Consider the following 24,162-nt stretch of genomic DNA (forward strand, 5'->3'; position numbering starts at 1 on the left):
TCGATCCATACTAAGGGATAACGGGCAGAGGCGCATCTCGAGGAAAGAAGGAGTTGAGATTTTGAAATCACTGTAGTTGCGTTAGATCCCCTTGAAATGGATACAATTCGAGTATAACCTTAAATTTTATCATCATTGTCTTGTTTCCCATTGACAGACCGTGATAACTTCTTCAGTTAAGGTAGAAAAGTGTCATAGGAAGCAATAGTTATAAATTTTCAGATCATCACCCTATCACAATGAAAGCTGATTTGTAATCAAAGGAACAAAACATACGCCGCAATACTTTTTGATGCAGAAAAGAAAGTGAGAATAAATCTTCTCCGTTTGAAAATCATGATTGTACGTATACCTCTATCGTCAGGTCACAACTCCTAGGAGAGAATTTGTACCCAGTAGCTTCTCTCAGTTTAAATATCCATAATAATGACGCTGATCCAGACCATCCAGGCACTAAGTGTTCAGTTTTTGTTAAGATTTATGGCTTATAAACTACTATGGAAGACGTCATTTACCGCGATAATTCATTTACAAAGTAATGATGCATCAATAAAGAATCTTTAAAAGGGACGATTTGTGAAAAAAAAATGAATAGCCATCAAAGAAAACAAAAGCACTGACCGAAAAAAAACGATGAATTGAATACGTAAATCTTTTTGTTCTACCTCATTTGATCAGAAATTTTAAGGTGGCTACCGCCACCCACGATGTATACACAAAACTTCTTCGGAATGAAGAGTTTGAACGATGAGTGTAATCTGGAACAAGTATCAATGAATATGAAATTTTTTAATATGTGCTTTGCACTTGCAACTTTATTTTGGACTTTCAATTACTTAACGTGAGTATATGCCCACCAATTTTCTCTCTTCAATTTAAAACTCTTAAATATTTTCAAAAACTTTAACCACGCAGAATATAAAGGATTTAAAATGAGGGGAAATCCCCTGCTGTAATTCAAAGTTGTGCTATTAATCTTCAACGAGCTCCAATGTGGCAAAGTTGGGGTCATTGCCTTTTTATTTTGGATAAACCTCCAGTATACACTTAAACGAGTAGCTTGTAAAACATCATTGCCGAATTGTGTTATATTGACAATTTTTTTCGTCAGCACGTATGCACGAAAAAAAGACAAATCTAGAATGCGGGCATGCGATAAGTGCAAGGTGAATGTTTAACCGTTACACAACTGTCAAAAATGACACCGGGCCTTTTTTTTTATTTGTTTACCCCTCCTTCCCTCCGTGTGAGGTCACCTCACCAGAGAGTCTCAGGCGATTTTAACTGAAAATTTCACCGATTTTTTCGCAGATTTCATGCGAAAATCGGGCGAATTTTGGAGAAAAATTCCATGTGAACATTTTTTTAACACAGTGATAAGAGAGCGAGAGACACAATAGCCCGAATTCGGACAACAATAAAAACACACTAAAATACAAAAAACAAATGGGTATACACGGCTATAGAGGAGACATTAAACAACCAGGATGTTGCCAGAGTTTGCACTGATTCCTACCTCGGTCAGTTGCATGCTCATTTTCTCGTTTTAATTCCTACAATTTTTAGCTTCTGTTCCAGTTGAGAATGGGCATGTAATTGGCCCGAAACGTCCTGGTTGTTTAATGTCTCCTCCAGCCTTGTATATTCATTTGTTTTTTGTATTTTAGTGTGTTTTTATTGTCATTTTTTCAACATAAATTAATTGTTTGAGTCAGTTTGGCAACCTTGGAATAGAGTTACGTTCCTTCGTCCGGGAGCCGACAATTTCCCGCGCAAAATCTGACGGCCACGAACCGAAATGACCGGGAGGGAGATAAAAACGAAGACGCAGCGTGAAACGCGAGGCGCGGATAATGTTATTCTTTTCTCTTTTTCGGTGCGGTGTAAACTTATGCCCGGGAGCGTATTATTCAAAAACTTCTTGTCAACTTTGGCCCGGCTCTTTTAATCGAGCAGCAGATAATGCGTTTTAAACGAATCGATCCGCCCGCCGCACGGTGGGGCGAGTCTTTGGAAGAAAGCGGACATGCACTGAAAAAAAATCTCGGTGTATTTACTAAGAAAAGGGTAAAATCACCAAGAATTCAGGGTTCTATTTGATCCCGGTTTTTTCTTGGTAAAATTACCATTTATGGAAGTGGTAATTTTACCGAGAAATCTCGGTAAAATTATTGACTTTCTTGGTAATTTTACTGGACCTTGGTAAAAACGCCAATATTTTTTATCGATTGTGGTAGAATTACCGAAATAAAATGGCAAAGTTACCGAAAATTGATTACCAATAAAAGTGGTATTCTTACCTGAGAAAAACAGTAAAAATACCGGTTTTTAGGCCAGCTTACCAGTCTGTCTTGGTAAAATTACCAATAATCGGTAAAAAAAGTGAGATGGTAAAGGTACCAACGGACCTTGGTAAAAACGCCGAGAATTTTTTTTCAGTGTGAAATCTTTCACAAATTTTGGTGTTTATTTCGCCACATTTTAAATTTTAAGAGGAGCCTCTGGAAGGAAATTTCACGAGGAGAATACTGAAACCACTTTCAGAACCTCAAAGTTTATTATGAACAGAGTTATGAGCTTTTAAAGTTTCCAAATTTTGTTCTCCCATTGACTCAATAAACTGTGCGCCGAGCGGGGTCCTCGCGAATATTGCGTTAACCCCAAGGTCGTAGCGGATTCGCGCCCCCATATTTTATTATTTTTATCATTTTTCTTCTTCTTTTTTATCTTTGGCGGTTACACATTTTCTGATTTCACGCGCCAGCTCGCGAGAGAGACAAATTGCCATCTTCCCACGAGCGAGAACAAAGTTCCCTCGCTAACTTAGTTTGTCCCGAACTTTTTTTTGTAAAAAAAAAAATGTAAATTTCAATAAATGTTTTGTGTCCTCCGGGCCTTTTCATCCGGCAAAACATTAAACCCTCATGTTTGTTTTTCTTTTTTTCTCGCGCGTTTTTTTTATCCACTCGCACTGCTTCAGTTTGCGAACTTCGAGTTTTCAGCTCCGGTTGAAGTGCGAAGTGAAAAGCACCGATAGAGTAAGCGAAAAAAGGCGCAAAAATACAATAATAATCTTCGCATTATCTAACGTTACCATGTAAATTTAATGCAATTCGTTTTTTAGTTTTAAACTATGTAGATAAATACAAGGAAATACTTGTAGTAGTTAAGTTATATTTAAATAAATTCCTAAAAAAAGAAATAACGACATGGGGCGTGGGTAGAAGGGGTTTAGGGGTCTTCAATGTATGATTCAATATGATGAATTTAGTGTATATTACTTCGCTTTGAAACTTTAAAAACTTGGTGCCGAATGAATGACTCATTGCATGGAACATGGACAGCGAAAACTACTGACATGATGTTGACTTTTCTGTTATCAATTAATGTAAGAAATTTGCAACCCTGTGACCGGTTGCATACTTTTGCGAAGTAGAGTCAAAAACACCAAGAGAGTTGATAAGTATACGCAAATAATAATTCTCTACTCAAAACTAAGAGATTATGAAAATGGTGGCAACCATGCTTTTAGCCGAACCTCTATATAGAACATGTGACTAATTACACATTAGAACTCGCCCCATATTAGGTCATGAGTGGACATATAAATAAACAAGTTATATAAGAGCTTTAGTACACATTTTGAACTTCACCGCAGGTTGCATTTAGTGTCTCGCAAAATTGTACGAATATTCAAGTTGATCGCATTCAGCAACTTATGGATTGCACCGGATTTATTCTTCATCCTAATATTTCTAAGCGTCTGAGTGCAAAGGTCCATAACTACACCAAAAACCAAGGCGAATTAACCCTCAACTTAACCCTGGGTTGTGAAACTTATCCTTGGCGCATCTCCAGAATACAGTCGGGAGATGCTCACGCCAATTCCTAATAGTTTTATTTTCTTTCCTGGAATCAGTAAAACTAGTGCACCTCCTACGAAGGAAGGCAGGAAAAAAAAAGAAAGAAGAAGCGGGAAAAAATAGTTTCGCCGGAATCCAATCGATAACTTACACAACTTTCCTTCGGCTGTTCGACGACGAAATTCTCTACTTTACGACTTCGGAATGAAAGGATCGATCGATTCCGCAAACTTTCCAACTTAAATTATTCCGAATAGTCCGTTTTGACGCCCATCGCGCCCGCTCGTACCAGATTTGCGCTACATTAAAGGAAATTTGAAGGTTTTATCGTGCAATTTGGCAAGAGCACACCGAATATTCATAGATAATAGAGGAACAGCGAGTTTTTGCAAAGTCTGCCGGGTCATATAAAAAATTAATGATCTAGATAGCATTTAGTTTCGTCCTAAGTTTCGCTAAGTTTTCATTTATCCTAGTTAGGCTTTGATATGCTAACTGGCCGCAGACTGCCACCAATTTTCTTTGCCGTTTCTTTTGCATTGCTTCCTACATTTCTTTGATGCTTTGTGTTTTGAGGTTTTTCGAGTTCTCGCGAGCTGCAGTCAGAGGCGTGGCGTGCTTTGTGATATATCGATTGATCTACCATTTAAACCTATGGAAATTAATCGATAAATGGGATGTTCGCAGCGAACACCTTGATAATCGATTCGTTACCATAGGTTTAAAGGTTTCAGGAATTTTCGTCCAATTTTTTTCGTCCTAGAGAATTTTAGTCCAATAAATTTTGCCCGGTACCACTTAGTCCAGTAAGTTTGGTCCGATATTTTTTGGTCCAATTCATAAAATGGCCCTGCGTTTTAGATCCAATCGGTTTTTTTTCTGTCCTTTGTATATACTTTTTCATGGGCGTTGTCCTGCCTTTAGTTCACAAGCTGTGTTCCCATAAAACCGAGGACACTTACAACGTTCTGTACCAACAGCTTAAAATGTATGCAGAATCTATTAAGTCCACCTTCATTTCCAACATGCTCTTACGTTACTCCCTTACGTTACTCCCTTTTCTAACATTTACCTACGTTGTAAATTGGACAAAAATAAAATATGATCATTGGACACATAAGTACGAGTCAAAGTAATAAAGAGGACTAAAAAAGGTAGGACAAATTTTCTTTTGGACCAAACTAACTACTGGACATAAATGTAAAATGGACCAAAAAAAATTGGACCCAAAAACATTGAACAAAGATTCTTATAACCGGTTTAAATGGCATAACAATCGATACATCGCAATTCACGCCACTCCACTGATGTCTAGTTAGACAGTCAAGTATCATATTTGTTTCTCTTGTTTTTCGAGTGTCACACGAGACACATCTAAATCAGTAGTTTTTAAAAGGGCTCAAGTCCAGTAACTCAAAATCTTTTCTTTCTTTGGCGTTTTTTGGCGGGTTTTTTTACGTGGCATTCTTGTTTTCTGTGCGTCTGTCACTCGTGTTCCAATGAGCGGACTACTGCACGCTGCTCTCTGGGTTAAATGTTAAGGACAAACGGAGGGTTCGAAAATGCGAAAAAAGCCCTATTTGAAAATTGGATTACCATTCTTTTTAAAAGTACTGATTTATCTATACTGCATTTTGCAGTAATAAATTTCCAGCTTAGCCGTAAAAGCAATTATTTGCGAGGAAAAACTAATGGCACATACGTCGTTCCTAAAATAAGCTATAAATTAAAGCTCCTAATTGCAAAGTGCATTTCAATTTTGCTGAAATTTTCACGTGCTTCTCATCTTGTAAGCGGAAAATTGAAACACACTTTGCGGAAAGAACTATAATTTTTCGTTCATCAGTATAATATCATATCTCTTAGGGAATCTAACGGCACATACGTCGTTCCGAGAATAAGCCAGAAATTGTAGCTCCTCACTGCAAAATGTATTCCCCATTGACTGAAATTATTACGATGGCAGAAAGAGAGTTCAATCTTAAAATTTGGAGTTAAAAATTGGAATTTGGGAGCGACAATTTTACAGAATGTGTATTTACACACTGAAAAAAAAAATTCTCGGCGTTTTTACCACGGTCCGTTGGTACCTTTATCATTTCACTTTTTTTTACCAATTATTGGTAATTTTACCGAGACAGACTGGTAAGCTTACCTAAAAACCGGTATTTTTACTGTTTTTTTTCAGGTAAGAATACCACTTTTATTGGCAATCAATTCTTGGTAACTTTGCCATTTTATCTCGGTAATTCTACCTCAGTCGATAAAAAATATTGGCGTTTTTACCAAGGTCCAGTAAAATTACCGAGGAAGTTCAATAATTTTACCGAGATTTCTCGGTAAAATTACCAATTCCATAAATGGTAATTTTACCAAGAAAAAACCGGGATCAAATAGAACCCTGAATTCTTGGTAATTTTACCCTTCTCTTAGTAAATACACCGAGATTTTTTTTTCAGTGCACTAGTTTTACTTGGAAATATCAATATATCGACTTTTTCAGAAACTGCATTTATGCGCCTTGTTCTCCAAGTCCCTCGAACAGCAGTTCCTCAGTGCAGAATGTGGTCCAATTTGGCTTCGTCGTTGATTACGAGCGCAGCGGAGAGTAATCCTTTCTCGTCACGGGCCCGGACCGCGGCGTCCGGAACGGGAGCCACAGTCGCCCGGTTGGCACACGGCTTAACCGAAATGCGCACAACAAGTTCCTAAGTCTTTATTTGTCAGTTAGTGTCCCGATGATTCCAGTCCGGAGCCACCCGGATTCCGGAATTCGGAGTTGCCGCAAAGCGCTCAGTTTAGCGCACTCGCCATGATGAAACGTGTCAGTTCCGCGGGGTCTCTAACTCGATTTTGATAAAAGGTCAAGGCTTTTGAAAGAGCTTCGAGGAGTGAAACGTAAAGGAGGGATAACGGGCTGATTTAAACCACTACGCATTTTTTATTTACTCTTGACTGAGGCCGTTCGAAAAATACGTGACGCTTCGTTTCGGATTCCTCCCCCCCTTCCCGGGACGGAGGTCCTTATCTTTTAAAGCATAAGAATAGAATGACGTAACGCTCTCCTTGGTCCCCCTCCTCCTACCCGGAGCGTCACGTATTGAGAACGGCCCCGCCCCTAAGATCGTTTGAATTCTAGTATGATCAGATGAGGGCACAATACAAATTGGAAGAACTTCTTACAATTTGTAAAACAGAAAAGAGGTAGCACTAGAAGAGGAAGAACAACCAAAGAAGGAGGAAAAATTGAAGAAAAAATATAAGTAAGAAGAAATAGAAAAGGTAGAAGAAAAACAGAAAGGAAAAAAATCAGAGGAAAAGGAGGAAGAATGAAGGAAGAGGAAAAAGATGGACTGAGAGGAGAAGAAGAAGAAGCACGATAACACGAAAAATGTCTATCTCCTTGTCCTTTCCTTCTTTTCTTCTTTTTATCTCCATTCGTCTCCTTCTATTTGTATCTCTTTCATCGTCTTCATCCTGCGTCATCGTGCTCACCAGACACACGTAATAATCCTACGATCTTAGTCGGTCAGACTAGGGTTAATACCATTCTATCAATAAAATTCATACCAATACCTAACTATACATCACCAAATTGTTATATTTCTGTAACCTAGGTCAGGAACTCACAGTCTGTCACATTTGCCAGATCCTTTGAAAGTGTTGCATGTTTACTTTAGGTATAGTGTTTTGCAGACCACTAATTATTTTTGTTTTCCCATTTTTGTTTCAGGTAAGAAAACGTGCTTTTTCGGTTACTGCTCCTATACATGCGGATTTTTTGCAGCTACACACTGAGATGTACTCTCAAAGAGGTCTTGAAAGGTCGTCAGCCTGTGTATATTCACATTTTTGGTCCATTGCAACCACCTGCTTCCAACAATTAAGATCGCTCTTTTTTCTCTTTTTCTAAAGGTTTGTCCATCAATTCCAATAATCAGCTCGCAGACCAGGGTTAAGCTCCGCGAAAAATACTCCATCACTCGTTCCTCAAAAAACCTCGTATCCGAGTCCGCGGCCCGGAAAATCCCGTCCCGCATCCGGGTTCAACGGGTGCGAGGCCGAGGTTCCCCGAATACTGCCGTGCTAAGGAAAAACGCCATATGAACCTTCAGAAGTTGCCAAATTTCCTTCGATAAAAACCGACTTTACTGGGAAAATTGTGAATTTTTTCCCCCAAAATTTTCAGGCAATTTTGTACGCAATGTAATATAAAATATCTGAAAATTTCAAGGAAAAACATTCACGATAGTCGTCAAAAATACTTCTTTTATCGAGGGAAATCTGGCAACTCCCGAATGTTCATACGGCGTCCTTCCTTAGCACGGCAGAATAGCGGCGCAGCTCGAACTTTAATTATGGGATCATGTTTACTTTAGGCCTTTGCCGAGACTTAAGAACTGACGGATGCGAACCCGCGGAGCGCTGTCAACGGAGCGCCTTGATGCTTGACGGATTGATAGAGCGAATGATGCTGCGTCTCGGGGGAGAGCCGTGACAAATTCGAGATATTTTGATGTTATTTTAACTTCCCCACCGCGGCGCGAGACGCAACCAGCCGCGCGCGGCTCAGACGGATTGACAAGGAGGCGCGCTATGCAGACAGCTTGAGTTTTGACGTTGAATGATGTTTCACTTTGAGGGAATACGCGGAAGTTGTTGTCGGGACGATAAAACCGGGCGGGTTTTATCTGCCGGGTGATATGAGCGCTCAAATCTGACATAATCGTCGAGCCTATTTTGTTGGCACAATTTTGCTCGCAATTTTACTTACCACGTTGATGTACGGTAATTTTATCTGAACGCTCTGAGTTAACGCCTCATCGTGATTCTGAACAACATTTTTCAACGGAAAAATCGCGATATTCGGTATTGCACTGGAAAAAAAAACACATTGGATCTAGAGTCCAGACTCTTAAAAACATCGACAAGAAAAAGTACTCTCGATTCAATCAGAATCTAGCTTAAATCAAGAATCAAGCCTCTTAATTTAAGCGGATTTCGTTTTGATTCAAGCAAAAATCCGTTTGAATCAAGAGTATTTTTTCTTGTCAGTGTTTTCAAGAATCTGGACTCTAGATCCAATGTGTTTTTTTTCCAGTGTAGACCTCTCACCGTGTTTTTCAAAGAGCGAATACTTCTGCAGCTATTTTCAATAGCTCTACCAAATGATCAGAAAATAAGAGAGCAAGTCTGCCGTGCTAAGGATAAACGCCGTATGAGCCTCCAGGCATTGCCAAATTTCTTTTGATAAAACACGAATTTCCTGGTAAACTTATGAATATTTTCTCTCCAATTTTTCAGACGATTTTGCTCGCAATTTCACCTAAAGTTCCTGAAAATTTAAAAGGAAAATATTAATAACTTTTCTCCAAAATGAACACTTTATCGAATGAAATTTGGCAACTCTCGAATGTTCATACGGCGTTCTTCCTCAGCACGGCATGGAGACTAGAATAATTTTATGTATGTAATAGATCAAAGAAAAGGACAGACAGAGGTAACTAGGCAACTAAAAACTATACAGCCTTGTCAAGTTTTCACAACTTCGGTAATCGCTTTTGGTTACTTGGGATGTAGTGGACATGCTATTGTTGCGATATTCGACTAATTGATTTGCAAAAATTGCGATATTTGATATATTTTGACTTGCGATGGTTTCAACTAGCTATCAGAACACAACGTTATGACCAAACTCTGTGGAAGGTTAACCATGCCAATTCATTACAGTTTTGTCGTCGATAAATCGTAAATCAATCAATGACCCATTAGAAACTAGAAATTTCAGACGCATTTTACCACCAAGCCTCGATACGATAGTATTATGAATTAGTCTACAATGCAACCGTTGAGCTGCGATGTAGAACGTAAAACATAGCCACTGAATCAATCTACGTCTTATGTTAAAGACAAGAGTTAGGTTCAAACCTAACATACAACTAAACCAGCACGGGAGCTAGTTTGTTGCATACTTTCCCCAATTGAAGGCGCGCGGTGGGAGTGATGTTCTTGAACGCTATACTCTTCGTGATTCCGGGGGAGTCATACGTAAGGAGAACTTTCCCTCTCAGCCGCAGCAACGGTTCTCAGGATACTCATTCATTAGAGCTGCCGAGCTAAGAGAAAATGACGTATGATCCGACGTTGCCAAATCCCTTTAATAAACACAAGTTTTCTGATTAACGCATGAATATTTTTCCTTGAAATTTTCCGAGACTCCAGATTCACTTACGGAGAAAAGTCTTTGAAATATCGAAGGAAACAAATTGCAAGGTCTCTAGGAAATACGTAATTAATGTGGAGAAATCTGACGTCGCTCGAATGTACATACGGCTTTCTATCCGCGAGTTGAATTTTTCCTATCAGCGGTAGAAAAATTTCGCAAGAGATCCATTCGAACAATGCTAAGGAAGTGCTAAGGAGTTTTTCAGTGATTGCATACTTTATTAACAGAACTTATGGGAGGTTTAAATGTTCAAACGATGTTTCTCAATGACACCGCAACAAGGCAAAATATTGAATTTTCGAGAGTTGCCAAATTTCCTCTCATAAATCATGTACTTTTAAGAAAAGTCATGATAATTTTTCCTTGAAATTGTCATACCTTTTAGATTACAGAAAATCCGCTTAATGATGTGAAGAAAAATATTTACAATTTTCCCAGTAAAATCGTCGTTTTATTAAAGGACGACCAAAACTATATTAATTACTAATTTATTTAATTTAACTTTCTTATTCTGGTATACAATTAAATTTTAGGTTGGTTAACAGACTTTTTGATATTTATGATCCTTATACTTTTTTGTATTCTTTTTAGCAATATCTTTAGTCATTGGGGGCTTTTGTAATTGACTTGTTCCTTCAATAACTGTGCCATGCCAAGGAAGAACGTCGTATCAACATTCAAGAGTCGCCAAATTTCTTCGGATAAAACACTTAATTTTGAGGAAACCTATGCATATTTTTCCTTAACAATATCTTAGATTAAATTGGCTACAAAATGTCTGAAACGTTTGAAGAATAAGATCGAAAATTTTGAAATATTGAAGGAAGTTTGGCATCGCCTGAAGGCTTATACGGCGTTTTTACTTAGTGCGGCAGAATCAGTGCTCCTCATATAGCTTCAACAACATTCAAGAGTCGCCAAATTTCTTCGGATAAAACACTTAATTTTGAGGAAACCTATACATATTTTTCTTTAACAATATCTTAGATTAAATTGGCTACAAATTTGTCTTGTCAAGAATAAGATTGACAATTTTCCTCGAAAATGTCTAAATATTGAAGGAAGTTTGGCAACGCCTGAAGGCTCATACGGCGTTTTTCCCTAGCGCGGCAGAATCAGTGCTCCTCATATAGCTTTTATTCGAACTAGTAATTTAAATTTTTGAATTCTTGTTCCTTCATTTACTTTTTATACTGATCATCATACTCGTACGAATGGGGGCTGGTGCCAGTTGGACGGATTTTCCCACTGGAAAAAAAAGAAGAAAAAAACACATTAGATCTAGAGTCCAGACTCTTGAAAACATCGACAATACTCTTGATTCAATCAGATTTAAGCTTAAATCAAGAACTAAGCCTCTTAATTTGAGCGGATTTCCTTTGGATTTAAGCTTAAATCTGCTTGAATCAAGAGTCCTATTTCTTGTCAATGTTTTCAAGAGTCTGGACTCTAGATCCAATGTGTTTTTTTTTTTCCAGCGCCTTCTTCATCCCGGCAACGTCTGAAGGCTCATACGACGTTTTTCCTTAGCACGGCAGACTAACGCGAAACCCCGACAACGCACACCGATTAACCCGGCGAAGCAGAGCCGGCCAGGTCTAGCCTGGAGCCGCAAGTACATTCCAGTATGAGCCACAATTAGCACGTGTTCTTACGCGTCTCAAGGCTCACCTAAGAGTGCACTTACGGCTCTTCTCCGTAACGCGGCAGGAGTCCCGGGCTCGGGATCCAGATAAGCACACTTAATTACGGACAAGCCAAACTGCGGTTGAATTTGACGGGGAATATACGCGGAATGAAGGGACGCCCTGCCGGACTTCCGCTCCCCGGCCCCGGCGCTGAAGGATGCCCCCCCCTCCACCCCTCCGGTGCCCGGAGTGTCACATGACGAGCATCTGCCGCCGCGGCTTAACCGTCGAGCGCCCTTATTTGACGAGGCAAAGCCGGCAGATTTGCAAGTGGCGTCGCAGGGCTCTCCCACGGCCGCCGCGCACCGACACCGACGGTGTCGCGACGCCTTTTTCTTGCTGCCTTCGCGACCCGACCCGACGCGCGGCGTTCGCTCTTGCCGCGCCGCACGGTGGATCGAGTCAATGGGGGAGGTCGGACAAAATTTGGATACTTTAAAAGCTTCTATTTCCGTGTATACAAAACTTTCAGAAGTTTTAAAAGTGATTTCATTGGTTTCCTCGTGAAATATTCTGCCAGAAGCATCCCTTAAAGTTTTGAATGTGATGAAATAAACATCAAAACTCGCAGTGTTAGTTAAAAATTTCATGTCCGACCTCTCTAATTAACTCGATTCACTGTGCGCCGTATCGCCCGCATAATTTGTTTACCCGGCCGTTTTTTTAGGTTTTTTTCCCCACCCGTCTCGCTTGTGGGTTCGAGTTCGATGATTTAGCGTCCAATGGGTCAGTTGCGCTGGTCACAGAATCGTGTTTTGATAATTTATTATTTCTGCAGATTGGCTGAAAATAATAACATTTGACCCAACAGCAATTTTCTGCATTCTATATCAACCGAGTTATCGCTCTCTGAAGAATTCTGGTTATGACGTCATCTACCGCGGTGTTGACACCTTTGGTTTTTCCACCTTGATTTCATCCAAGGTTTACGTTGAGTAAGAGTAACCAGTGCTAATGTGTGTCCCACTCATTTATAAAGATGAAAGCAAGGTGTAAGAAACCAAGGGTGTCATTAAACTTAGAAGGTTGGAGTTCAGATAGATTTTTACTTTTTGAGATAACCTTGGACTCAGTCAAAGAAACAGCCATCGCAGTTTGTTAGTACACATCCATGCTACAGATTTTCAAATTTTCAGGGATTAAGGCCGAATAGAGTCTTTTTCTGCAGATCCACTCGTCAGTTCCGTGAAAATGGTGGCACTCCCGGGATTTGAACCCAGGACCTATCGGTCTGGATCAGGATCAACCTGGCCAATTGATTTTAAATTCAGAAAATTTTATTCCTGTGAAATTTTGAAGAAAATACGGTATCCTCCAAAATCAGCTCCCAAACTGAAATATGTTTAGAAATGAAGGTGCAAAGAGGGAGTGACGGAGGATGGGTCGTTGTTGATGGGCCACAGTTATAGAAAAGCTGAAAATCCAGGAAATGGAGCAAGTGTAACGACAATTCGTGGAACTTGGCAATCTTGCTTTCTTTACATTTAAATACATAAGAGATATCAGTTGGATCACATCTAGCAAAAATGAATTACATCAGTGCTGTAAAAATGTTGCACCTTCATAATTATCTGAAAACCTCCCAAAAAAGCAAATAGTTTTTGCTTCCTGCAAAAAAAATTATTACTTTAAAAGGAAAGTAACTGTGTAAATTTTAATACTGTACATATATTGGATATCATTAAAAGAAAATAAGTTGCACAATTTTGAAAGCACTATATTCGCGCTGGTTCCTTTTTCTAATTGCGATCCAGCTCTAAGAGAGGCTGTCCTGCTGCAATCCTCGTACCAGAGTAGACGTTGTTTTTGAAATGGCACCGAGAGAATTTTCATTTGAATTTTTATTTTTTCCCCAGCTTGGGTTTTTCGATTCTACCGCGCTACATTTCCTGCATTTTGAATGGCTGCTTTTTGGTCTGTGATCGCGTTAATGACGTCATTTCCTGGGTCCACTTCCCTCGTATCAGTAGCCCTTCTTCCATATCAGCAAATGTGATGGCTGGTAATTGCACTGCATAGTCGTCATTATCATCTGCGCCATCGTCCCCTCCTTGGAGAGTTCTTTCCAAATCTTCCCCGGATTCAATTTCGCGGAACGTGGATCCTGACCCTCGACGAGAATTTTCACGGCAATGCGAAACTCACTATCAGATAGCATCACTTGTTTCTGAATAGATTGAATGAGCTCTCTAGTATTTCCCATTATCCATTATTCCTGATCTCTCAGCTCGCACCTTGATCCACCTCGCGATTTCTATAGATTTTCGACAATTTTACCTAAATTCTTCAATATTTTGACATTTAGCATGTCGTTTTATCTGCCAATTAGACTACATTTTGCAAGAAAGAACTACTATTTTTGGCCCATTTTAAAAACCGCAATGCGCCATTAGTTTAATGCACATAGGTGCTTTCATAATTTAGCCAGAACTAGGTTCTGCCAATTAGACTACATTTTCCAAAACGGAACTACTATTTCTGGCTCATTTCCAAAACCGTAAAAGCGTCTTTAGTTTAATGCACGTATTTGCTTTCATAAATTAGCCAGAACTAGGTTTTGCCAATTAGACTACATTTTCCCAAAAGGAACTACTATTTCTGGCTCATTTCCAAAACCGTAAAAGCGTCTTTAGTTTAATGCACGGATTTTCTTTCATAAATTAGGCAGAACTAGGTTTTGCCAATTAGAATACATTTTGCAAGTAGGAACTACTATTTCTGGCTCATTTTAGAACTCGCTAATGCGCTGTTAGTTTTCCTATGCACTTACGTGCTTTCATTAAGTAGCCAGAACTAGGTGCTACACCCCCTGACCACTTCTTGGTCCATCCTTCTCAAAGCACTTCGCGCCCTTGGCGTTGTCCGTTACTCCTGTAATTTATATTATAGAGGTAGATTAGAAGTTCCTTATTGCAAAGGGAAGTCCAATTACTGGCCTGTCTCCCCGAGTCGGACTATAATAATCACAGCAAACGTGACGTACCGTATGTTCAAAAACGTTAACGCCTTCTTGTTAAAATAAATTCCGTCGCTTTTACCCCCTTTCCGTGGTATGCTCATTTCCCCCGCACAGTGCATTTATGCACATTGACCAGAATGAAAGGTCGATGAGATCATTGGCTGACCAGAAACTCATTGAAATGCACAGTCAATGTCATCTCCTACTACGAATGGCTAGCCGAACAACCAGCATTGTCCGCAGCATATTTCAACAAAATATCACGTGTTAATAAGTGTATGAAATTAATTTTTCTTGAATTCTCAGCATTATTCAAAGGAATGGCATAGTTTTAAGAAGAAAATCTGGGAACGAGTCTTAGCCGCATGGTTTCTAGTCCATTCATCTCAAATAAAATTGTAATCTTTAGGATCAAGTCTGGTAGAAAGAGACCACAAGGGTCTGGTCGTTCTAGATTTTTTTTAATTTCCTTGCAGACAAAGTATCGTTTCAAAATTTGCAATTTCAATAAGCCAGAAGGGATCTGTTCGTCCTTGTGTGACCAAGGAGCTCACATTTTCTGCAAAACCCAATTTTAGTTTCTTTTTTTCTTTCTTTCTTTTTAGATTTTTAATAACTCGATTCCCTTCTCTTGAATGCAGGGGCCATGTCAAGTTAATGAAATGAGTCACCAAGTGCAAAGTTTTTCTATCTCAGATTTCTCATCGGTGATTTTAATTAAGAGAGAGGGATCAGATCCACTGCAGTTGATATCATCTCAGATATCTTATTGGCAGAATCAAATTAGGGAAAGCAGCTAACGGCACAGTGATACCAATCAGCTGAAAACTCACCCCTTCTTCGCATAAAAAATTGGTTAATTTTAATGCATTTTATACAGTGAATAGCAATGATCACAGAACTCGTAAGGATTTCTTATTGGTCATTTTAATTAAAAAGAAGGAATCAAATCCGCAGTAGTTGATATTATCTTTGATTTTTTATCGGTGGAATCAAATTAGAGAAAACCACTAACGGCACGAAACGCGCATTGGCCCCTACAAACCTAAGGGGATACTTGACGCATTGCGCAATGCTTGAAGTATCCCCTTGGGTTTGTAGGGGCCAATAGTGGCTTTACTAAATTAGCTGACAAACTTAACCCTTTTTTGCATAAAAAATTTGTTAATTTTAATGCATTTTATACAGCAAATAGCAACGATCACGGAATTCGTAAGAGGCCCCCAGGTCTCAGGCTCCTGCGGGCTGATTATTGATATTGATGGGCAAAGGAAACAAAAGGAAAATGGAGTTAATCTACTTGTTGAAACGAGCGGTTCTTATACATACTATATGTCGAAGGCAAATGGTAAAATCAGACATTTTGTCAAATGCCTAAGGAAATAGTCAAATATTCTGACGTACAAAAAAATTCCGATTCTTCTCCTAATTACAGATGAAACAAATTCATTGCGCCTGAAAGAATGAATTCTCTGTAAAAATGTGCATCATACAAAAGTATTTTGAACGATTTTTACCTCCTGAAAGAACATGTATCTTGAAATCTCATGCATGTCTTAAAATACACAGTTTTTAAAATTTTAAAATTAAAATATATGTAAAGTAGTTGGATAAGACGGGAGAAGAGAAGTTCATAAATTCGATGAGTTATGTTTCCCAAAATATTGAAAATTCGTGTGTTCTTCGCCAAAAATTTACAAAATTTCGTATTTCACCAAAATTTAACCATTTGCCTAGGCATTTGATGAACTTGATTTGAGTAAGTAATTGCCTGTGGCATATAGACTAAGAAGGAAATGATGGAGTTACCATGGGGTCCTTCGTAGGTTGCCGTTATAGTTAGTCTATTACTTACTTCCTTTGTCCATTGAAACTAACAGCTTCCGCAAATAGGATCGCCCTCTTTTCTCGTTTTCTTCTTTGTCTATTGCTTAGTTCATCAATCCCAGTAATCACCCCGCTGATCGCAGTCAAACCGAGAGAATAAACGAATTATCGTTGTCTTAAAATAAAAATACGTACAATCATGGCTCTATAGTGTGTGAAGCTCGAGCACCTCATAAAATGGCGGGAACAGGGCCCCTGCGAGCTTCGAGGCATAAGCTCCCCTTTTGTGCCTTTGTTATCCTCTCCGTAAACTTGGCTGAAGCGGAGTATTCAAGAGCAATAACCGCAAGAAATCGATGAGCCAAGAGAATAAGTGGGTTTCTGCCCCGAGTGAAAACATTGCTGGTGTGTGTTTACATTCGATCTGGAGGAGAAGAAGGAGGGGGAAAAAAGGCAGAGGGTATTGAAGTTGTGTGCTCCTCAACAGAGATGCACAAAAATGATGGATGATTAACAAACACGGGTAGATTTATACTCAGCAGTATGTGATCTAGACTCGGTCTGCTGTTCTGCGCGGCTTTCGGATGATTTGCAAGTACGCGATAAAACACAATGACGTACAATTTTTGCGTGATCTACTGCAAATTATCTTGTGAATTATCTCTGTGGCAACAGTATCGGATTTCTGGTGTGGATAGGTTGGTATTTTTAGGAGGGATCGCCTCTGGAATAGAACAATGTGGTAAATCATGGATTAACAACGATATTGATTCCTCGATACTCAGTTCATAGACTGATTGCGGTAGACGTAGGACTCGTACAGACAGTAAATTTGGAAATGTAGCCAACGTGCGTTAAAATTCAGGAAACTGGAAATCTCAATGCAAAACAGTCAAAAAATACAAAATATTTGAGGTGAAATTGTGCTTGAATGAGCTTTTGCCCCTGTAAATTGAGATTACCAGTTTTCTAGTTTTTAACACGTGCCCATTTCCAACTTACTGTCAGTTCATAGACGTGAGACTTAGAAATACTATTTCAGTAATACAGTAAGTGTTGACATGGTTTTGCACAACCCTTTCATTTGAGTCAATGTGAGCTTTGTTTAAGACTAATATCACTAGCTGAGGGTAAACAAGTACCAATTTTTATTTCTTTTTTGAGATTCCATTTTTTTTGTAGATACAGGCATGCATTAGATGCAAAAGCTGCATGCTGACGTTCGTTCCATTGTACATAATTATTTTCGGAACTCCATCGCTCATTCCCTGCCCTGGATTGTTTCTTGTGTATATCTCACGACGAGATGGTATCAAAATTTCCAAAAAAAAAACAAAAAAAAAAACACTATATACAAATAACGATTTGTCAATTAGCAAAACTTCGTAGTTTGTGTTTAGGTATGGAAGCTTTTAGTGGGCAACATCATTTCCTGTGTTGTTTCGCTGGACTGTTTTGAAAAATAACTGGTTTTAGGTAATTTCCGTGTCTCTTTTGCTGTAAAAAGTTCATAAAAATGAGTAAAAAGTCGGACTGTTTTTTTTTCCACTCACAAAACCGTCATTTAAGGTCTCCGGTGCGCTAAGGTGAAATTTCAGCGGTAGATCCTGAAAAAGAACCTCACCACGTTGCCTTCATAATGACTCAATTCATTGTGTGCACTGAGAAAAAATCATGGTTATAATTACCATATTAGTAGTGTTCAATATGAACTCTTAATTAGTAGTTGCCCTAACGAATAATAGAGATATTTTTACCATTAAATGGCAATTTTACTACCGCTTACTTGTAAAATTACGATTGCTCTAGTGAAAATATCCCTATTATTGGTTATGACCACTACTAATTAAGAGTGCATATTGAGCACCACTAATATGGTAATTATAACCATAGTTTCTTCTCAGTGCGGTTTTTTCTGAAAAAAGAAAAAATTCTTACCACAAGTCGTAGAAGCTTTTCCTCGACTCAATTTTTCCAAGAATGTGCATTAGATACCTTTCGGTTTTACGCTACCGATACGAGCATAAATCTTTTACGCTCATCCCGGTGAAAAGTTAGAAGTGTGAAAGGTGACGTTCCTCATCAAGAATTTCCCCGTCAAAAAACGCCCGGGAAATGCAGGTGGCTCGGAAAACAATCTGGCTGCCCCGCTCGGTGGGAACAATAACGAGAAGAGACGTGAAATAATGGTGAATAGCTGTATTCTAACCCAGTTGTTAAATCGTCCGTTCCAAATTTATTGCTCTGGAGAAAAGCTGTGCTCTCGGAGAGGGGGGGGGGGCGGTTAGGAATACGTCACGATAGAATTCAAATTATCCTCCTCGTAAAAATTGCACTTTTACACAGCTTTGAAGATCCTAATCTCGCAACTCTAGCGCCTGGGACTCATCATGTGCAATATGCCCGAAGTGTTGCTTTTTACATTTCTCATTCGGACTGCATTCAACACAAAAAAATAGGAACGTAGTCTCATTTTGGAAAAAAAGTCGATTGCAGTTTTTACCTTAATTGCTCGCTATATTTTAAGGCAAGGGGAAATTTTTTGAGTTTGAAAATAGTCGTTGAATTTTATCTGTGACATTGAGTTTTGTGAGGGGATCAAAAGACCTATTTTACTCGGTTCGACTTTGATGTGATTTGGTACCGTTCTATTAAACTTGGTTCATTTGTTATACTCCCGATCCGTCTAATTTTTATGTAAAAAAAGAAAACACAGAAAAAGAATGCCATGATTTTTGGCAATTGGATTGGAGTTACCGAGTAAAACTCCTTAGCACCCGAAAGAATAAATACTGTGCGTTGTGCAGCAAATTGTTGTGTCAATGGAAGACATGAAGTAAAAAAATGTAATTCTAAAACTTCAATAACAATTGACATTTTCAAACAGTTTTTACCTATTACTCTAAATTACTGAACCCTGAACTTCAAAGCGACTCAACTCCCGATTTTAACGTGTTCCATATCCCAAACTTATGTTTATAGCAATAACTTAAAATTGATTTTTTGTGGGCAGAGATCTCTTTAATCTCACTCGGTCACATTCCGTCACCTTCCGGCCAAAGTATCTTAAGTGCCATGCAACGTCTAAAAATTTCCTCCGCCATTTTATTTTTTACAGAAATATTTTTCAACGGAGATATCCGAAAATTTCACTAAATTTTTTTTGCGCTGCCGATAAAACTCAGTAAAACTTTCAAACGGATTTAACCAACGATTTCCCTGTAAAAAAATAAAATGACGGAGGAAATTTTTAAACGTCGCATGACACTTAAGATACTTTGACCGGAAGGTGACAATTTACAAGTATTCGGTGTATTTTCCGAATGAATTTCTATGGCGCCCTAATTGCATTACTACACGTTCCGTGCATAGAAGTGTCTTCCCCCCTATTTTCTGTCGAACGTGACAAGCAATAAAAGACCAACACTTTCCAGTCTAAATTCACCAATTATTTCGAGGCGGAACAATGCGCTCCGTGTAATTGTCAGCACGCACCCAGTGGAAATACGCAGTCATAAATTTGGATTTCAGTTAGAGAAAATGTACAGATTGCGTCGATTTATCTCGGCGGAAGCATTCTAATAAAACTAACTAGGGGCAATACATCTTGTGAGTCTTCCCCGATTGCTCAAGAATGTTTCAAATCTCGGCTTCGTCTAGCTCGCCAAATGCATCGAAGCTACCGCATTGCCAAAACTCTTCAATTAACCTTGGATTCCTATCTTGTGGTACCCTTCATAAGTTTTCATTTTGAAAAATTCGATGGAAAAAAACAGGGCTGCCACACTCAGTGAAAACCGGGAAATGTCAGGGAAAATGACGAAAATGTCAGAGAAAATTGTTAAATCACCTTCATTGGGTTTCTAGAATGGGTTTAAGGTTTCGAACAACAAATTTTGCATGAAAATATTTTTAATCATACCTTCTTAACCATCCGTCTTATCCTCAATTGTCAGGGAATTCCACCAAAATGTGTCAGAGGAATCAGGGATATGTCAGGGAATTTCATTTCCTAAATTCTGTGGCAACCCTGAAAAACGAATTTATTTTCCGCCAGAAAGGGTGTGTATGTGTGTGCTGTGTGTGTCAATTTATGTTTCATTATTTTTGAGAAAAGTAATGGATATTTTTCTTTGAAATTTAAAGTTACACTAGACTCAACTGCTTCATCAACTGCTGCAGTTCTTCAGAAGCTTGGTATAATGTCAATAGAAACTTGGTGTCGTCCGGATGTCAGCATTGGCGGATCTAGCAAATTGGCAACATTGTTTTGCTCCCTTTAAACATATGGAAATGTATCGATTCTTGGAGAGGACCGGTGCTCCGACAAGAATCGATTATTTGACATAGGTACAAATGGAGGGAATCCGGTGTTGCCAAATTGCTGGACCGCCTCTGGAGGGGGCTCAAGCGCGCATTCCGAGTGTGATATTAAAGGGGGAATGGGTTGATGAAAACCTGTAAAAGTGGGATATGTAATACTCAAACGCCCCCTATCAGCGAGTTGCCACCAGGCCCGATTGTGGTTAAAAAAATAAAATAAAAAATAAAAAATGGAAAAGTTGTGGTAATTCATCGTCGTGATCGATGAGAGAGTCAATTCTCGCTTCATTTAATTCTCGCAGGTGACAAAGAGCGCGAGCTCAAAGTGCTCCCCCGTGGTGGAACAAAAGTCAATAACGGAAAAACAAAGGGATCAAATGCGCATCGCGGTATTTCGCCCTCTTTTTGGAAAGTTGTCGTCGTAATGGAGGAACAAAGAGAGGAGGAATTTTTAGTCGTGCCGCTTTTTTGTTTCTCATTTGATTCATGTACAGACAAAGCCGAAATCTATGCCCGTAAATTAATGGCTGTGATCAAAACGCTTGTGCGATTGTGCGTAGGTTTTTCATCTTGCATTGGACCAATACTTTCAATTTGTATTAAGCTTTGGTTTTCACTCATTGTTAAAAAAATTTAACCTAAGATGATTAAATAAGGAGATGAGTAAACAATTTCCTGAGGCCCATACATTCTCTGAGTACGTATGTGGAACATAATGTATGTATGACTGTATCTCTTGCGTGCAAGAGACCCATATCAAGAATCAAAGTGCTGGAAATTTTTCGTGAAAATTAATTTTATGAGGAATCATACCGAGATAAAGTGGAAATTCGGGGAATGATATGTTGCAAATCCTTGAAAAGCATTGTGAAATCCAAGAAAACTCGCCACCCTGCCATGGCAAAAAAAATTAAGGAAGTGTGTTGTGGGACTTTCAGATGTTTCCATCCAGCCAAAACATCGCTTTTTTGCAATTTTTAGAGAATCAGCGCTGAAAATTCCAATTTTATTCAAGGAATAGGGAAAACTAGAAGCACTTGAAAAGAATTTGTATGAGGAACTATGCCATAAATATTTAAAACGTCAAGGTATGTTGTTCTCTTTTTTTTCAAAATCCCCGGAAAGCATTTCAAATAGTAATTTAATTTTTTTTTATCGTCATCAATAGTATTTTAATAGTATTTTAATAGTAATTTTTGATAGTAATTTTAATTTCAGTATATTTTGAAATTATAGAAAACACGTCACCCTGCCTTCGGGGGGGGGGGGGGGGGGTGTCTGAGGCAGCCCACTTTGTGCTCGCGGAGCTCCTCGAGGAGGTTCTCATTTCCAAATTGCCTCTGTCCTCCCGACGTGTGGCCGGGCGCTTAAAAAGGCGACCCGAGGGGGAGTGGCGTCGGAGGGGTGGGGGCGGGGGAGGGGCGATTAATTAAAGAGCACTTAGCCAGAGCCGAGGCCGGAGAGGGGCCCGGGAGCGCCAATGAATGGTAAATTACGGCGGACAAACTAAATTAATAACAGTGATCTCAGGTAATTATAACCGCATAAAGGACCCCCGCCAGCTCCCAAGATGACGCCACCGCCCGTCCAGCGACACCCCAGTGACGCCGACCTCCGCCCCCCCCCCCTCCTCCCATCCAGCGTCCGGGCTCCAAGTCCACCGAGGCCCGCACCTAAACTTTCTCGGATAATCAGTGACGTCGGAGGGTTGTAGAATTTCCGAGGATTTGGGGCCAGGGTGGCTACAAGTCCGGAAAGTCCGGAAATAGTACTGCTTTTTTAAGGGCGGTCCGGTAGTCCTGAAAGAGTGCGGAAATTCCGCAAGAGAGTTCGGAATTTGTTTCATTTTTTGGTCATTTTTATCGAAATTTGAGCGAAAAGTTCAAATCTCTGAAATTTTTTGAATTCCGTCAAATCTAGGTACTGAAAAGGTGCACATTTTTTCTGTTGAGGAGGTATTGACTTTCTCGAGAATATACTGAAAAAGCACTGTATAAGTACTGATTTTTGGCCAGCCTGTTTTAGTAAATACCCTAGAGGCGCGTGCTGAGGAATAACACCGTATGAGCCTTTAGACGTCGCCAAACTTCCTCTGAGCAATCGTCAATATCCGAGACAATTTGTGAGTATTTCTGTTCTAATTTTTCATAGAATTTTGTTCGTAATTTGATCTAAAGTGTCTGCAAATGTCGATGAAAAATATTCATAACTTTCCTCAAAAATGAACATTTTATCGGAGGAAATTTGGCAGCTCTGGAATGTTCATACGGCGTTTCTCTTTAACGTAAGTTAACTTTAAGTTTTCGTGGGCTGTATGTACTTCCGTGTTAAGGGAAAACGCCGTATTTACATTCGCATGCTGCCAAAATTTCTCTCTTAAACAAGTAACTGTTGAGAAAAGTTGTGCATAATTTTACATACTTCGTATCACATTGAAAAGAAAATTTTATGAGTACTTTGACGGAAAATATTCACAAGTTTTTCTGAAAATTTGTGTTTAGTCACAGGAAATTTGGCAATTTACGAAGGCTCATGCGGCATTTTTTCAAAGAAATGAATGTCTAATCCGTGGAAATTTGAAAACGTTTGGATAACAATTCTTACGGTGTTTTCCTCAACACGACATTGTAAAGATTGTGGAGGCAATTGAAAAATCTGTGAAAAACTGGCCAAATCTAAACCAAATTCAAATATCTGGCGTCATGATGGACGGCAGATTTGTAACAGTCACACTGACAATTTTGTGAAGTATGTAATAAAAAAGAATGTTTATCGAATGTTTTTAGCCTTAGCAATCCGTACACCAGACGCTTTGAAATTAATTCAAGTCGATTTAAAAGTAATTGTAAGCCCAGGAATATTAATATCAAAATGCACGCACTCGACATCAAAGCAGGCACAAACACACGTATCACAGTGATTGTTGACCGGTTGAAGTTAATCTAAAGAGATTTGCGCTGTGGCATTTCAAAGTTCCTTCAATTCGGTGGGTATGCAATTTGATCCCCGGAGAGTTAAAATAGTTGCTTGAGCGCGCCGTCGCCTCGCGTCGTGTCTGCGTGATTTTCGATGAAGTGTCGGTTGTATTTGTCGTTGTTTTCCACGGGTCCTTTTTTTCGGATCTGGTTGGAACATGGAAAAGCGAACAGCGATACTGTATGAACTATTTATGACATTGTTGCTTGCGTAAAGAGGCTTTGGATAAAGAGTGGAAAAAAAACCCCATACGTAGTTATAATATCCGATGTATTAACAGTTTGATGACTGATTTATTCA

At 39.2% G+C, this 24,162-nt stretch overlaps 1 protein-coding gene across 1 annotated transcript in view; it reads left to right on the top strand.

The window, feature by feature from the left end:
* Octalpha2R (alpha2-adrenergic-like octopamine receptor) overlaps positions 1-24,162 on the top strand; it is a 483,262-nt gene that overhangs the window by 294,313 nt on the left and 164,787 nt on the right. The gene's annotated exons all lie outside the window — the stretch shown is intronic.

This window comes from Bemisia tabaci, chromosome 8 (genome assembly GCF_918797505.1).
Source record: "Bemisia tabaci chromosome 8, PGI_BMITA_v3".
In the NCBI taxonomy this organism is placed as follows: Eukaryota; Metazoa; Arthropoda; class Insecta; order Hemiptera; family Aleyrodidae; genus Bemisia; species Bemisia tabaci.